At 33.9% G+C, this 16,525-nt stretch overlaps 1 non-coding gene across 1 annotated transcript; it reads right to left on the reverse strand.

Moving 5' to 3' along the window:
* Positions 1–15,012: 15,012 nt before the first annotated feature.
* On the reverse strand, positions 15,013–15,099 carry LOC125861046 (small nucleolar RNA R20). Its single transcript, XR_007445917.1, has one exon. It is a non-coding gene; the product is annotated as a small nucleolar RNA R20 (small nucleolar RNA).
* Positions 15,100–16,525: the final 1,426 nt, after the last annotated feature.

Raw genomic sequence — 16,525 nt, forward strand, 5'->3', positions numbered from 1 at the left:
TTAGAGTTGAATTCTTGAAATCATGTTTGGTGATAAAATTTAAAATTCAACTTCTTAAATTTTGAATTTAAAAAATATCAAAAAATTATTTTCACCTTTTTTCAATTTAAAAACAAATATTACTCAAATTTTCAAATACCATTCACTTTCAAAATAAAAACTAAAGAGTATTTTTTTTTCAAATTTCGTAACTTTCGTGGCCAAATGGGCTTCACGGTCATGAAAATTTGTCATTTTTTATATGTTTGGCCATAAAATTTCAGAATACTTTCAAAATTTGAATAACAACAAGAGGTATTTTCACTCCAAATTACACACAAAAAATTAAAAACAACTCCAATTTATATTCATGGCTGAATACAATGCACAATTTTCAAATATCATTTTTCATTTTAAGAATAAAATTACTTTTTTCAAATTTCAGAGTGAAACATAACAAACACCCACTAAGAACTGTTTACTGAGAGCAATAGTTTTAAAATGATTTAGCCTGTAGAAGAGATGCTATATGTTGTTAGATTTCTCTCATGTTTGAAGTTTGAAATGTTAATTATATGGCATCTTCAAATTAATGTATAGTCACCGTAGTGATATGAATTTGGCATGACCCTTATCAGTCTATATAAGCTCCCAAAAATATACATGGAGGATTGATAAAATCTTACTTTTTTTGGGAACAATATTTACTCCCTCTATAGGTTTGAATAAATAACACTATGTTGTGGAGGAGTTGAGCTAAGAAGAAAAGATTGCTATCAAAACTAATAGTAGAGCACAATGAAGTTAAAACACAATTATTGCATCTACAACTACAATTTGGTATGAAGGAAAATATTTTTCGGAAAATGTTTTTCAATTTTTTCATGTTTAGTTGGGTAAAATGTTTTCAAATCAACTCATTTTTCTCAAATTCGAGGAAAATGACTTCCCTTCTAAACTTAAGGAAAACATTTTCCAAAACTTTCCTCCAACTTCAAATTACAATTTTTTTGTTGAAAAAATAAATTTAAAGCTTATTTTTAAAAAACATTTCTCAACTTCAATTTTTTATTTTTTCACTCCCACCCCTACCCCTGACCCCTGCCCCCCCCCCCCAAAAAAAATTAAAGTTTGTTTTTAAAAAATATTTTTAATTTCAAATATTTATTTTTTTACCCCTACCCCCACCCCCAGCCCCGCCAGCCCCACCCCCCACCCCCAAAAAAAATTTAAGTTTATTTTTAACAAATATTTTCAATTTCAACTCAAAAATTATTTTCTACTCTCTAGTTAAAAAAAAAGAGATATTTTCTCAAAAATAATTTTCATTCATAAATCAAACACTAAAAAATCTTTTCCGAAAAATATTCTCTACTCACCAACCAAACATGAGAAAATAAGTTAAAAATCTACTTGTTTTCCAAAAAACATTTTCCTTCATACCAAACACACCCTTAGTGTTAGTCTAAGTTAAGACAGAGTAGAATACGATAAAATAAGTAATCAAGACTTCTCAAGCCCAAAATCCCTGCTATTCAATTTTTTTTGGGATTGCTGGACTGCTGCTGCCATATCCATTTTGGGCCTATGTATATCAGCATCTGGCATGTATATGAACCTGTATTTCAGCATTGCTTTCTCAAGATAACCAATGCCGACTCGAAGAAGCTGTTGGGCAACGAGAAAATGCAGGGAGTCGTGAGTCCAAAAGGGGCTCGGATAGAGTTTCACATGCAAATAAAGAGTAATAAGATTAGCATTCACACTTAAGACTATTTCACAAGAATAACACCTTTAGTAAAAATACAATAAATAAGACAAATCTATTATTTAATCCAGAAAGTATACATCCTAATGAAAATATTACTCCATTATATTATGAAAGCTAAAAGTATCAAACTCACCCTAGTTTCCTGCACACGTATATATAATCGATTAGTTCTAGCTAGTGAAAAATGGATGTGCAGATTTAATAATTTTTCATCATCTGTTTTAGTTATTTTTCAAAAAAAAATCCATGTTAGTAAGGCACAGTATTATATATCATGAGATTAACACAAAGATAAAAAGTTTATCCTTCCCAAAAGGAGGGTTAAGAGACTAAAATTTACAAACTAATTAACCCTCCAAATATAAAACTATTCGATATTTTTAGATAACAGAAAAGTTTGTAAAATGTTTTTTTTTAGAAGTTTGAAAATGCCTTTAGGACGTGCCAAAGGCCTATCTATGAGGATTTTGAGGCTATGCAATAGAGAAAATCACGAGTTAAATTATATTTAGAGATTTAATAATTATGTTGGAATGTGTGTGTAGGCAACACGTTGTATGTCTGTTCATTCAATGCATGTTTGTAAGACGATAAAAGATAGAAACAAATTAAAATAGAGCAAATTGGTCGGATACCTTTTGAGTTCTAATATATGCATCTAAGTAGCTAGATTAGTGTTTTTTTTTTTGGTAGGGTTAGTGAATAGTGATGGTTCAGGAAGAGAACTTATGTTGCCATATTCCTGAACTTATGTTGCCATAATTGAAATACAGAACACTATCTTTGATGCCAACTTGTCAATGTTGTAATATTTTAGGTGCTTGATGATCGTTATCAACATGACTCTCATGGAGACTGAAGAATATATAATTGATGATATATATTCAACCCAAAATGCATTAAAGAATGTTATTGCTCTAGAGAAAGTAATGGAATAGTTGATGCTCTTGCGAAGCATGCCAACACCCGTCAATAAGATAAAAAATTCCTACATGAAGATATAGATCTAAGACCTTCCTAAGGAAGCTATTGGCCGGCCCTCTTAGAATGGATAAGATGCAACTTCCGTCCTTTCAAAGACGAGCATAAAAAACACTCTTTTTTGTTCTATCTCTTGTTGGAATTATGACCTCTTTAATTCTGTAAAGGAACACATACTAAATACTTGTTCTTCACTGTTTGCAAGTTGTAGTAAATAATTTGGTAAAATAACAATTAGTTCACAATTTTGTATTATTTATCTCAATTCCAAACAACACAACGATTACACAAATATGTAATCTACGGAATTATAAACTCTAATTCCTAACTACCCAAGACAAAAAAAACCCAGGTTTTGGTCTTCTAATGTCTTTCAAGTTTCTCAAACTTGCTAGACGTATCCTACACTCAAACCTCGATTGTAATAAAAAACTCTTAACTACAATCTTACAATTTTCTCTCAAACTCGCAGCACTCCCCAAAGTAAGGTACAAAACTCTTTCAACCTCTTTGATCGTGTTTTGATTTTCTTTCTATGTGAGTGCGCAATTTTTTCTAATGAAAATATTTCCCCATTTATAGACCAGCACCTCTCAAAACCTTGTTCAACTCGGACTCTACTTCATGCCTCTTTTGTGTAGTTTCCTTTTTTGACTTGGCTTTGATTTATTTCCTTCTTGAATCTTTATTCACGTGGTTTTCCTACTTTGTGTATGCTTCCTAATAAATTACAAAGCTCTACTCAATTTCGGAATCCTTCTTCCAGTAGGACTGGTTAAACTCAGATCACGTTTGCACAACTTGTTCCATGATGCAACTTTTGTCGGTCTTCAAAATATGTATTCATGTGTACCTAACAAATTCCCCATTTTTTATGATGACAAATATTTTGCATTCTGAACAAAATCATATTTTGCAATTCCAGCAATTACTTCCCCCTTTTGACATCATAAAACGTGGTCTACAGAATATAACACAGCCAACACTCTGTAAAGAAGAAAAACACTATCATATAAACACAAAAACTTAGTTAGCTATAATAATGTTCACATTTTAGAACCAGAAAGTAAAGAGAAGCGAAACCAAGCATCCACAAAACAGAAATATAGTCATCAGTGAGATATGTACATCACTTGAGGTAAACAAAACAAACTTAGAAGCACACCGCAAAACCTAAGAGTCAAGGATTTTCAGGTTTGTTTGGAGGAAGGGCCAGCCATGGAGGTATGATGTGTTCGCAGCATCTCAAAGATACCCTTTAGATGAGCTGAATTAGTCAAGTTTGCAGTCTCCAAAGTTGCGCTAGTCTGGAGCAACTCACTCTTTAATTTTTCATTCTCTGCAATTGGCTCAGCTTCTTTAGCCTTAAAAGATAGATGCATCTCATCAATAGTTGCAGTATGTGATACCCTCAAAGCCTCTATTTCCTTTTCCTTGTCAGCTAGGTGAGACCTCAACCTTTGCAAAGGGCCATTGGCACCTCTTTTAAGAGCAGGGACAGCAGCCTGATTAGGATCACCAATAACATCCTTGGTAGTCTGCTCTTGCCATTCTTGGATTGGAACACCTAAACTCTCAAATAATTCACCTAACCAAAACCCATAACCTAGACCATGCAGCTTCTGATCTTCAATACAGATATGATGCATATGACACAACATAAGTTGAGGTAAGTTAATAGGATGTCTAGCGAGTAATAATTCCATGATTGTGAGGTCTAAGTAATTAGCTTTAGTTCTTTTCTCCCTCCGAGGCAGAATGATCTTGTGAACCACATAAAAAAGAAGCTTGTGTAGGGGCTGCATAGCACCCTTATCAACACGATAGTGAACCTCAAGAATAGGATCATTGGAAAACTTGCGGAATATGACAAGAGCACGTGGTAAACCATCCAATGGTGGCGATTCCCTTTTCACATAGTGACACCAACCCAAGTTAGGTATGCCCAGTATCCTAGAAATAACATCAGTCATGAGAACCATAGCCCTTCCATTCACAACATATCGATGTAAGTGTCCCTGACGCATTTATATAAAATTGTCTTATTTTTTCTCTACCCATTTTCTTCCTGGTTTTCCCTTGAAGGAACAAGTTTGTCCAACCCTGCACTTGTAGTATTAGCAACAATTCTCTCATCTCCTCCCCACCAAACCCAGTGATCACACGACCCCTTATAACCCTTCTTTTGGCAAAGTTTAAGATTCTTCGTGTGCGTGCATCAAGACTGTCTTCAATACGTTCAGTATTTCCCTCTAATTCTGTCAATTCCTCCTTTTTACTAGTCGTATATACTCCTAAACAATCATATGGTCCTGATCAATTTCCAATTCCTCTTCATCAAATTCTTCATCCACTAAACCCCTAAATTCAGAAACCCCCTTTTTCACCTTAGGTCTAACCTGTCTTTTGTGTTTGAAGAAAGCCATTTTTTGTTTGCCTTTACTAGTTTTCTCAGAATCAGACAACTCATCAAGAATAATAGGATCAATGGGAAGCGAGAAGTCACCTTTTGCAGTGCGAGGGGTTTTTGCCACTAAGAGTTCAAGACCTTTGTCGAGCAATTTTTGGGTAGAGCGAGTAACACGTACAGGCACTGCGACAGAAGGTTGCACTCTTCCTGGTGACTCATCCCTGGGAATAGTGACTGGTTTATCCGACATTTCCTTTAGTCATGACCTTAAACGCTTGGGTAGTAGTTTAGAAATGGGATTGTCATCATCGTCCTGAGCATGGCTCTTAGAGGAGGCATCAAATTCCCCCTTTCGCCTAGCACCGATTCCAAGATTTGTTTCATTCTCACCATGTGAAATCTCTTTTTCACTAGAGATTTCGGCAACATTGAAAACTCTAGTTTCCCCTGAGTGAAGGCAATTTCAACGACTGGATATGCACAATGGGATATAGTATTTGGGGTTTGTAAAGGATTTCTGGAGAATACTGGAAGAGTACCATGGCGAGTTCGGTGTTGTCGATTGGTGATGATGGTGGAAGAGTTGAGTCCATGGTATTTTTGTGGTGAGGATTTGCAGGAAGTGTTATGTGTGTGGGTTTTCTTTGGAGATAATGAACAGATGTATTTGGAAAGGTGGGAAAATGAAGAGTTTTAGTTTTTTCTTGGAGGAAGGAGTAATTTGATGAAGGGCAGGCTTTTTGGCGGTATATTTGATAATTATTGATTAGGTGCGTGTGGAAGGAACACGTGTTACAGATTAAACTTCTAATATTTATTTTGTTTAAACAAAGTGAATGTACATACCTGGGCGTGACTTCTAAATTTTGTTCGTAGATTTTTTACTTCAACCTCTCCTTTCTAACCTGGAAAAAAATTAGGAGACACATAGTTATAGTGCATAAGTCTTTTATGAAATTAATATGATAGGTAAGACTTAAGTAAGAGTGAATATTCAGTGTTGTTGTCCTCTTTCAGTAACGTCTTTATGTAATCTTCATTAGTCCCAACTCCAACGTATTCCTTTCAAAAATTTCCCTTGCTAAAGCCTTAGTGAAGATGTCGGCGATTTGTTTCTCAGTGTCACAATATAGTATAGAGATCTTCCCTTTTTCTACATTATCCCTTAGAAAGTGATGACGAATGTCTATATGTTTCGTCCTTTTGTGTTGGGCAGGATTCTTTGCGATGTTAATCGCACTTGTATTGAATATTGGTACACAGTCAATGTTTAGTCCAAAGTCTTTGAGTTGTTATTTGATTCATAACAGTTGAGCACAGCATGAGGCAGTAGCTACATATTCAGCCTCAGCAGTAGATAGTGCAACCGAATTTTATTTCTTTCAACCCCATGAAATTAAACAAGAACCTAGGAAGTGAGCCATACCAGTTGTGCTTTTTCTATCAACTAAGTACCCAACGTAGTCAGCGTCAACATACCCAACCAGTTCAAAATTACTTCATTTTGGATACCATAGTCCCAAGTCTGTGGTCCCCTTTAAGTATCGAAGAATTCTTTTAACTGCTTGAAGATGAGATTCTTTGGGATTGGTTTGAAATCGAGCACATAGTCCCACACTAAACACAATATCAGGCCTGATGGGTGTAAGATACAATAGTGACCCAATCATACCTCTATACAATTTCTGGTCTACAGTCGAACCTGTTCCTTCCAGGTCTAATTTCGTCGTTGTGGCTATTGGCGTATCAATCTATTTAGCATCTTCCATTTTGAATCTGTTGAGTAGTTCCTTGATGTACTTTTGTTGATGAATTAATGTACCTTTAGGTCACTACAACGTTTTAGGCCTACGGCAACCCCTGTAAAGTGTAGCCTAAAGTAGCAAAAAGTGTGGACTTTGATAAAAGGCAACACTTTTTAAGGGGTGGCCAAAAGAGACGTAACCTTTGACATTAGGCAACACTTTCAAAATGTCGCCATAGAAGCTACACTTAAAAAGCGTGGCCAAAGAGGTATAAAGGGCACGCTTTGTAGTAATTCATTAGCAACACTTTTTGTTTGATTATACTACACTTAGAAGTGTGGCCTTTGCTTTGTTATTGGTCACATTTAAAAAGTGTTGCCTTCTATATCTCATATAGAACAACACTTATAAAGTGTGGCAATGTTGTGTAGAAATTTTGTAGCCACAATTTTTCATTTTTAAGAATAATAATTTTTATTTGCATATACTCAATAATCACATAATTAAATATATAAGTGATCTAAAGCACAAAATTAGCTAATAAATAAATCGAAGCTATATATTTCGAATAAGCTTCGAAAAACATGTCTTGTACAACCAATACTTAGAAAGTGATTGCTTAAAGATCTCTACTATCAATAAATTCCACAAAATCAAATGCATTCAAACAAATATGACAGTAGTACAAAAACTCTTCATCGTTCAATACAATAGATCGAATTTACTTCTAGCCACTATTCAAATTCAATTACCGACATTTTCCTGCACATTCAAAATAAAATTATAAGTTAGTGAAATAAATCATGTATTTAATATACTCAATAATAGTCATTATTAACAATACTTCCCAGCCCCTTCCCAATGTAGTGGTAATGTAATGAAAAACAGGACTCTTAGTTGCTATTAAAACATGTATTTCATATGCTAATAAGATGTGACAGTAAGTAACTATAACAAAATCCATAAATGTTGCAAAGAAATTGTGCACATCTTCTCGTAGTTGTTGAATATAGCTGGAAACAAGACAAAGAAGAAACTAAATTTACGGTGAAACGATGACCAGTTACGATGTAAATGTGTCTAAAGTAAGAATGTAAAATTAATCAATTGTACTTGATTCCACTTTTTGGCTTGGGCTCAACACGAAGTGGCAAGGTATTGATGCAGGTGAAGAATCAACAACAACTTTGTTTAAATTAGTTAAGCAATACATAGAAGATGTAAATGGTTATACAACTTGATAACTGTACATATCTGTCTTTTTTGGGGGATAAGTTATATGTGTTCCTAACTTTCGCAAACCACAACACATCCTCTCTGCTGGCAAAGCTAAAATCCGATGGGGTAAATCATCAAATCAACCTTTTTAATAACTCTTTATGTAAATGAAATTCAACTAACATCAATTAGCACATCTCGTCACCATTCAATATTATTATGCAGAGGTATCAAAGAAGGAACAAACAAAAAGGATATCTAGAATGCTTGAAATGTACGTTTTTCAGTTCGTTGCAGAAGGCGTTCAGCATCCTCCTCGGCTTCCATCTGCTCCTTGAGATAAAGCGAGTCATCGCTGTCCAGGGATGCAATATACAACTTAAACAAGGTTCAAGAAACTATTCCACATTTCCATTATATGGATAGACTAATGTAACAAAAGGAAATAAGGAAGAAGCAATTATTGTGAGCAAGAATCTATACCGCCTCTTCCATGAAGGTAACCTCCACGTTTTCCAGCAACCTCTTGCATTTGAACATGTCAAGCACCCAGTAGGAAAAGCCAGGATCCCTGTCAGGGCATGTTATCAGAAATTGGGGCATGTTACGATGGCTATTTTATAACATAATTTGAACTTACAATAATNTTTTATGCAGAGGTATCAAAGAAGGAACAAACAAAAAGGATATCTAGAATGCTTGAAATGTACGTTTTTCAGTTCGTTGCAGAAGGCATTCAGCATCCTCCTCGGCTTCCATCTGCTCCTTGAGATAAAGCAAGTCATCGCTGTCCAGGGATGCAATATACAACTTAAACAAGGTTCAAGAAACTACTCCACATTTCCATTATATGGATAGACTAATGTAACAAAAGGAAATAAGGAAGAAGCAATTATTGTGAGCAAGAATCTATACCGCCTCTTCCATGAAGGTAACCTCCACATTTTCCAGCAACCTCTTGCATTTGAACATGTCAAGCACCCAGTAGGAAAAGCCAGGATCCCTGTCAGGGCATGTTATCAGAAATTGGGGCATGTTACGATGGCTATTTTATAACATAATTTGAACTTACAATAATTCAAGACCATCAATTTTTTTCAGTAGTAGTTAGTAATGCTATACCTGTCCTCGAAGACTTTCTATATCCAAATATACTGCAAAACCTCTTATCTAAATGCAAATAGGTGGACAAAATAGTTCCATTATTTCAATCCATAGCTCTTCTAAGTTTTTTAGCTTTTGGAATAATCATGCATTCCCCTTGCTAAGAAAATAAATAAAATCTAGTTGCTTATATGCTTAGCAAAACAAATATGTAGCTTGACATTCAGTAGCTAAAAGAGGAAGGACACTGGAGTAAATACAAAGGATAGTAAATACAAAATACTATATTTTTGTAAGTCTCTCAAGGCTCAAATAAATTTAATCAGAGAACTGGGTTTTGCTTGGGAGGGGTAGCCCACGGGGTAGAACAATAGGTATTTGGTAATCTTCAATGTTAGCAAGAGAACAAAACATCGAGACAATGCATGTGGGTCATCACAAGGTCTGCTGCAATCAACAGAATACAAAGTGTGTTCAACTTCCAAAAAGTTATCACTATTGAAATAATGTTCATAAGAAAATGAGACATATATAAGAACAAATAATTATTATTCTAAACTCTCACGAACAAGAAAATTAGATTAGAAAAAACAATGATGAGACAGAAGAGACAGAGAAGGGGCTATACTACCTTTCCAATCTTGAACAGAACATTGTCATGCATGCTGATATAAATAATTTAATTTTTCAAATTAGAAGAAAAAAGGATGAGAATGAGCAATATTTAGATATCCAACACTCCATCCTATCATCCCGTAAACTTAGAGAAGAAAAAGATGTTGAGTATGTGGTTCCCTTCTATAAAAAAACATATTTCCGATCATCATACATGAATTACCAGAAAATGACTTGCTACAAATATATAAGAACATATCTTCAGTCAAAATAACAAACTACAAGCACAGTGTACTGAACAAAGTTACAACCACAAACCACTTTTTTCAATAATAGTTGTGTTTTAGAAAACATTATTCTTATTGATAAGGGTACACGCACAACATGCGTACCAGAGACTAGTTGTATAATAATATCATATTGGTTATAGATTTCTAATAACACAAGATTTCTTAAAGGATACCTCATATATAAAGTTCACCTATGAATATGGAGAAACAGCAAGTCAAGAACATATGCAAATAATTTGTGAAGAAGGAATAAAGCTATGAAGGGAGAAAAGTGTAAAGGAGAATGTAGTTCATCAAAAAGTGAGAAGAAGAATGTAAACTAAACAATAAACATTGTAAGGCAATAAGAGCACATGAGTGCTATGAAACTATAATAAAGAAGGAAGAAATTAATGATAAACATACCTCAAATAAGTGAAGAAAATTGATTTTTCAGGCTTGCTCGACTTCTGATTTTCACTCCACAACACATTATCACCATCATTTGCTTGATGCTTCTCATCAACCATCCAATAAATAACATCAGTTTTTAGGAAATATTAATCGGATAAGGATCTACAAGTATATGATATGAAAACATAAAGATGTAGCTAACACATTCAGAATATCAATATATTATTCTCAAAGATTCAGAAATCAATATAGGATCGTGAATCTTGCATTAAAAGTTGAAGGAACGAAACATATTACTAGCATGTCATATGATAACATCCATGTGTGAGCTCAATCATCATCCTGCATTATTAACAACGCCTCAATCTCTTATTTTGTGCCAGGCCATGCAAAGTTATTTAACCAGCATCCCTCTCCTCCAAAGAGAGATTTTTATAGTCTTCACAAGTCATTGAAGAATGTCATGGGACCCTACAATCCACACACATAACCTCTGACAAACTGGAAAGTCCACACAACTTATCTCTGACTGGCTTGATGAACTAGCCTGAGTGGATACCTTTAATTTTTATATGTTGCTATGATCAATCAATNATTATCAACAACGCCTCAATCTCTTATTTTGTGCCAGGCGATGCAAAGTTATTTAACCAGCATCCCTCTCCTCCAAAGAGAGATTTTTGTAGTCTTCACAAGTCATTGAAGAATGTCATGGGACCCTACAATCCACACACATAACCTCTGACAAAATGGAAAGTCCACACAACTTATCTCTGACTGGCTTGATGAACTAGCCTGAGTGGATACCTTTAATTTTTATATGTTGCTATGATCAATCAATGGTGAAAATTTAATGTTCTCTTCACAAATTTGTTTATTCAAGTTGGATAAAATTAATCAACAATTATCAACGACAAAGAACCATTTGATAGGTGTATATTACTATAACCAGAATCCCTTCTAGACAATTTAAGAAGCTCGAGGTTCATAAACGAGTAAAGGCAAAGCAGAAACAACATACTACTAATAAGCATGACATGAAAACCTACATTCTCATGAACGATTTCAATCCGAATCATCTTATCAATTTAAGAAAAAATAGAAATTCTCATGCTTAATTCATCGTTATTGCCCACGATAATGAATCAACTGATAGGTGTAATACTACTACAATCTGGAATCCCAAATATCGACAACACAAGAAAATCAAAATCCACACCCACGAAATAAACCCAGGTGCAACAAATTCAAACCTTTAAAGGTAGAAATTTTTACCTGATAAACTCTATTCCAAAAAAATTCTTTCGATGCGATGAAGCTTTAGGATATCATCTTCATTGCTCTGTTGCTGGTGAACAACGACAAAAGCGTAAGAAATTTTTGTATGTCGGCGACAAACACAGAGAAAATCATGAATGGAGCTAAAATAGCTCAATTTGAAATTTTTGTATCTTAAAAGATAGTGAAAAATCAGAGAAGTATTTTGAAATAATATTCAATTGTTTTGTCAAAAATCATTACTTTGTGTGTTTTTCTTATTCTGGATAATCCATACCTTTAGAAACTGATTCGAGACTTGAATGCACAAACCAATTTGATGCTCGATGTCAGAGATTTTCTGTTGTATACTTGACGGGAAATGCTGGTCGCAAAAATCACTGAGGCATTCCACTAGTTTAGTAACATTTTGAATCCAACTCTTGTAGTTGGATTCTTTTAGATGAGTAGAAAATTCTTCAATGGTGGATTTTAGATCAATGGAGACTTCTTCTTTCTCTCTAGAAACTTCTTCAATAGTGAATTTTAGATCAGTGGAGACTTACTTTTACTCCGTAGAAACCTCTTCAATTGGAGTGCTCATCTTCAATGGTGGATTGGATTCTTTTAGATGAGTAGAAATTTCTTTAATAGCGGATTTTAGATCTTTTTGATGAGTAGAAACTTCTTCAATGGCTGATTGTAGATGTTTTAGATGAGTAGAAACTCCTTCAATGGCAGATTTTAGACCAATGGAAACTTCTTCAGTTGGAGTGCTCATCTTCAATGGACAGCATTCAACAAATACTTGTTATTTGGGCAAAAATCTGTTTTTAGAAAACCCTTGAAAAATTTCAGATTTAGGGCAACCAAAATCTCTTTTAGGGTCTGTTTGGAAAGTCACTTGGTAATTGGAATTGGTGTAATTACTAGGGTAGTAATTACCAGCCTACTAATTACACTGTCTAGTAATTACACTGGCCTGTTTGGTTGCCACAGTGTAATTACACTGTAATTACCCATGTCCTGTTTGGATGCCACAGTGTAATTACACATGTTCTGTTTGGATGTACAATTGCAATCATAAAATTATAATAAATTTTAAAAATAAAAATTAATTATTTAAAATTTATACTAGACAAATAAGAAACTTTATAAATGACATTAAATTAAATATTTAAGATATATATTATTTTTTGAAAATATATTAATTAATAAACATATTTTCTGTAACTAATATTATGAAAAAAATAATTGTTTTATATTTTTTCAAATTAATATATTTCAATTGAATTGATCATAACAACTAAAAGTATGAAGTTTCTACGAACATCGTGAAATGCATGTTTGATAAAAAGAATAATATATAAATAAAATGTCATAAATTATTAAATGTTTGACAAAAATATAATTTATCAAGTCTAATTAAAAAATGACGTGCAATGTAAATTCAATATTACTAAAACAAATGAAACTGAAAATATAACATAAGTTATAAATTCAAAACAAAAAATTTAACATAATACTCTTATAACAAATTTCAACATAGCAATAAATATGATTTATTTTTATTTTTTCTTAATAAAGAAAATGTAAGTCTATAACCTTAACAATAAATTATATTTCAATTTAAAAATTCGAATACCAAAAAAATTATGCCACTGAGAAAATAAGCATGGCATAAAGAAATAGATACTACGAGAAAATTACATGGAATCACGTAAAGTAAAGTTGAGAACAAGAAGAAAATGAAATATAATAATATAAAATAAAAAATAAACTTTTACAAATTTTTAGAATAATAAAAATGAAAAAAGAACTTAAAATAATAGAAGTAAAAAAACTAAAATAAAAATAGAAATAAAAAAAATTAAAAAGTAATCAGGTGGTAATTACACCATGTAATTACCAGCAATTCACAGCCTCTGCCTGTGAATTGTAGAGTGTAATTACTCCCTGCCAATTACACTAATTACCTGCTGACCAAGTAATTACATGTCCTTCCAAACAGGACAAGACAGTGTAATTACACCAATTACACCAAATCCAATTACCAGGGTGTCCTTCCAAACAGGCCCTTAGGGATTTTGAGTGTTTTTTACTGTTTATAAATTTTCTTTTTGGCCAATTAAAAATGGGAGGGAGTTAAATTTGTTGGAGGCAATATAATACTTTAGTAAAAACTATAAGGCCACACTTGGCAAGGGTTGTTTTATAATTATAAAAATAGCACACTTTAAAAGTGTAGTCATATATATAAATAGGCGTGGCCAATTATATCATGATGTGACAACGCTAATAAAGTGTAGCCTATACTACTAAAGAGCACATTTTACAAGTGTTGTCAATATTACCGTGGTCAAAAGCTAAAAACTAAGGCTACGCTTAAAAGTGTAGCCTTAAGAAGTTTAGGCAACGCTTTACAAGCATTGTCTTGATTTAGTGTGGCTTTAGGCCTAAAATGGTGTAGTGGGTGTTTGCTTTATTTGAATCCCGACATCGAGGTGCCAAATGACTCCGTCGATAAGAGCTCTTGGGAGTCATCAGCCTGTTATCTCCGGCGTACCTTTGATTTGTTGAGCGAGAGCCCTTTCACACTGGACTCCCGGATCACACCTATGTAGAGTAGATCGTTCAACACCTGCGGCACAAACCCATTTTAAACCTATTGGTCCTAGTATCATAGGCGATCGAACGACCGCCTCCTAATTACTAGACCAACCTGCTATAATAATTCCATAAACACAATCCCCAAAAAGTAGTTTAGTTCTCCAATCATGCTCATCTCAAATTCATTGCTCATAAGGTTGGCAAATTCTTTAGTAAGTGCCTTGTTTGTGGCTCCAAATATAATGTCGTCAACATATACATGTACAATCAGTAGATCCTTTCCTTTGTTTCTGAGAAAGTGTATTGCCAATTTTTCCTCTTGAATAGCCATGGCTTAGGAGAAACTTTGACAGTTTGTCATACCATGCCCTTGGGGCTTGTTTAACCCATAAAGAGCCTTATCAAGCTTGTAGACATAGTTAGAATAGCCATTGTTTTCAAAGCCAGGAGGTTGTTTAACAAACACTTCTTCCTTTAGTAACCCATTAAGGAATGCATTTTTTTGTGTCCATCTGATATAGAGTGAACTCCATGTGAGCTGCAAATGCTATAAGTAGTCTGATTGCCTACAGTCTTGCCACAAGTGCGAATGTCTCGTCATAGTCTATCCCTTATTCTTGATTGTACCCTTGGACTACTAGCCTAGCTTTGTTTCTTGTTATTGTACCATGTTCATCTAATTAGTTTCTAAACACCCATTTTGTACCAATTATAGTTATGTTCGCTGGTTTAGGTACAAGGTGCCAAACTTTACTTCTTTCGAATTGGTTCAGTTCTTCCTCCATTGCTATGATCCAATCTGCGTCTTAAAAAGTTTCACTAATTTTCTTTGGTTCCACCATAGATAGAAAGACATTAAAAGCACAGTGATTTTCAGCCCTGATCTGGTAGTTATTCCAGAGGTAAGATCAGTAAGTATGTTGTCCAAAGGGTGAGAGATTTGATACTTATATCCCTTTATTTCATGCTCATTATTTTCCTCATTACTAGTATTTCCAGCTTCTCCTTGACCAGTTTCAATTGGGTTTCATGATTCTTCAGTTTCAATGGTAGCATTTTCTACAGTAGATGTACATGTTTTGTTAACCTGTTCTTGTGCAGTTTCAATGGATGTTCTAGATAGTTCATCATCATCCTCTAAATCATGGTTAGTTATATCACTTCCTTCATCGAAAAATATGTGTATACTTTCTTCGACACACATTGTTCTTTTATTCAAGACCCTATATAATTTGCTATGTGAAGAGTATCCTAGGAAAGTTCCTTCATCACTTCTAGCATCGAATTTTCATAGCAAGTTTTTTCCATTATTGTGAATGAAACATCTACACCCAAAGGATCTTAAGTGTGATATGTTAGGTTTTCTGCCTTTAAGTAATTTGTAGGGAGTTTTATTGATAATTGACTTAGGCATACATCTATTAATAATGTAGCAAGCAGTGTTCATTGCCTCAGCCCAGAATTGATTGGTTACATTGTTAGCGAGCATCATAGTTCTTGTCATTTCTTGTAGGGTTCTATTCTTTCTTTCTACTATCCCATTTTGTTGGGGAGTTCTAAGAGCAAAAAAGTTATGTTCAATACCTTGAGAGGAACAGAATTTGATGAATTGTGAGTTCTCAAATTCTGTTCCATGGTCATATCTGATTGCGACCAACTTATTTTCAAGTTTCTTTTCAAGTTTCCTTATTAAGGAGCAAAAGGCCTCAAAAGTATCATCTTTGGAAGTGAGAAATACTGTCCAAGTGTACCTAGTATAATCATCGACTAACACGAATGTGTACCTTTTTCCACCTCTACTTTTAACTCTCATAGGTCCGCAAAGATCCATATGAATTAGTTCAAGTGATTTGGTTGTACTGATTACTTGTTTAGATTTAAATGAGGTTTTAACTTGTTTTCCTTGGGTACATGCTTCACAAATCTTATCACTTTTGAGCTTAGTCTTAGGAAGTCCTATTACTAAATTTTCAGAGATAAGTTTGTTTAATTATACTTGACTTGCATGACCTAGGCGTTTATGCCATAGAAGAGGATCATTTTCCATTACACTTAAATACATGAGTTTTTCTGTAGAGAGTTTAGAGGTATCTACAGTGTAAACATGTTTGTTTCTTTGTCCAGTTAGGACAAGATCTCCTGTTGTTAGATT

The sequence above is a fragment of the Solanum stenotomum genome, chromosome 3 (genome assembly GCF_019186545.1).
Source record: "Solanum stenotomum isolate F172 chromosome 3, ASM1918654v1, whole genome shotgun sequence".
Taxonomy (NCBI): Eukaryota; Viridiplantae; Streptophyta; class Magnoliopsida; order Solanales; family Solanaceae; genus Solanum; species Solanum stenotomum.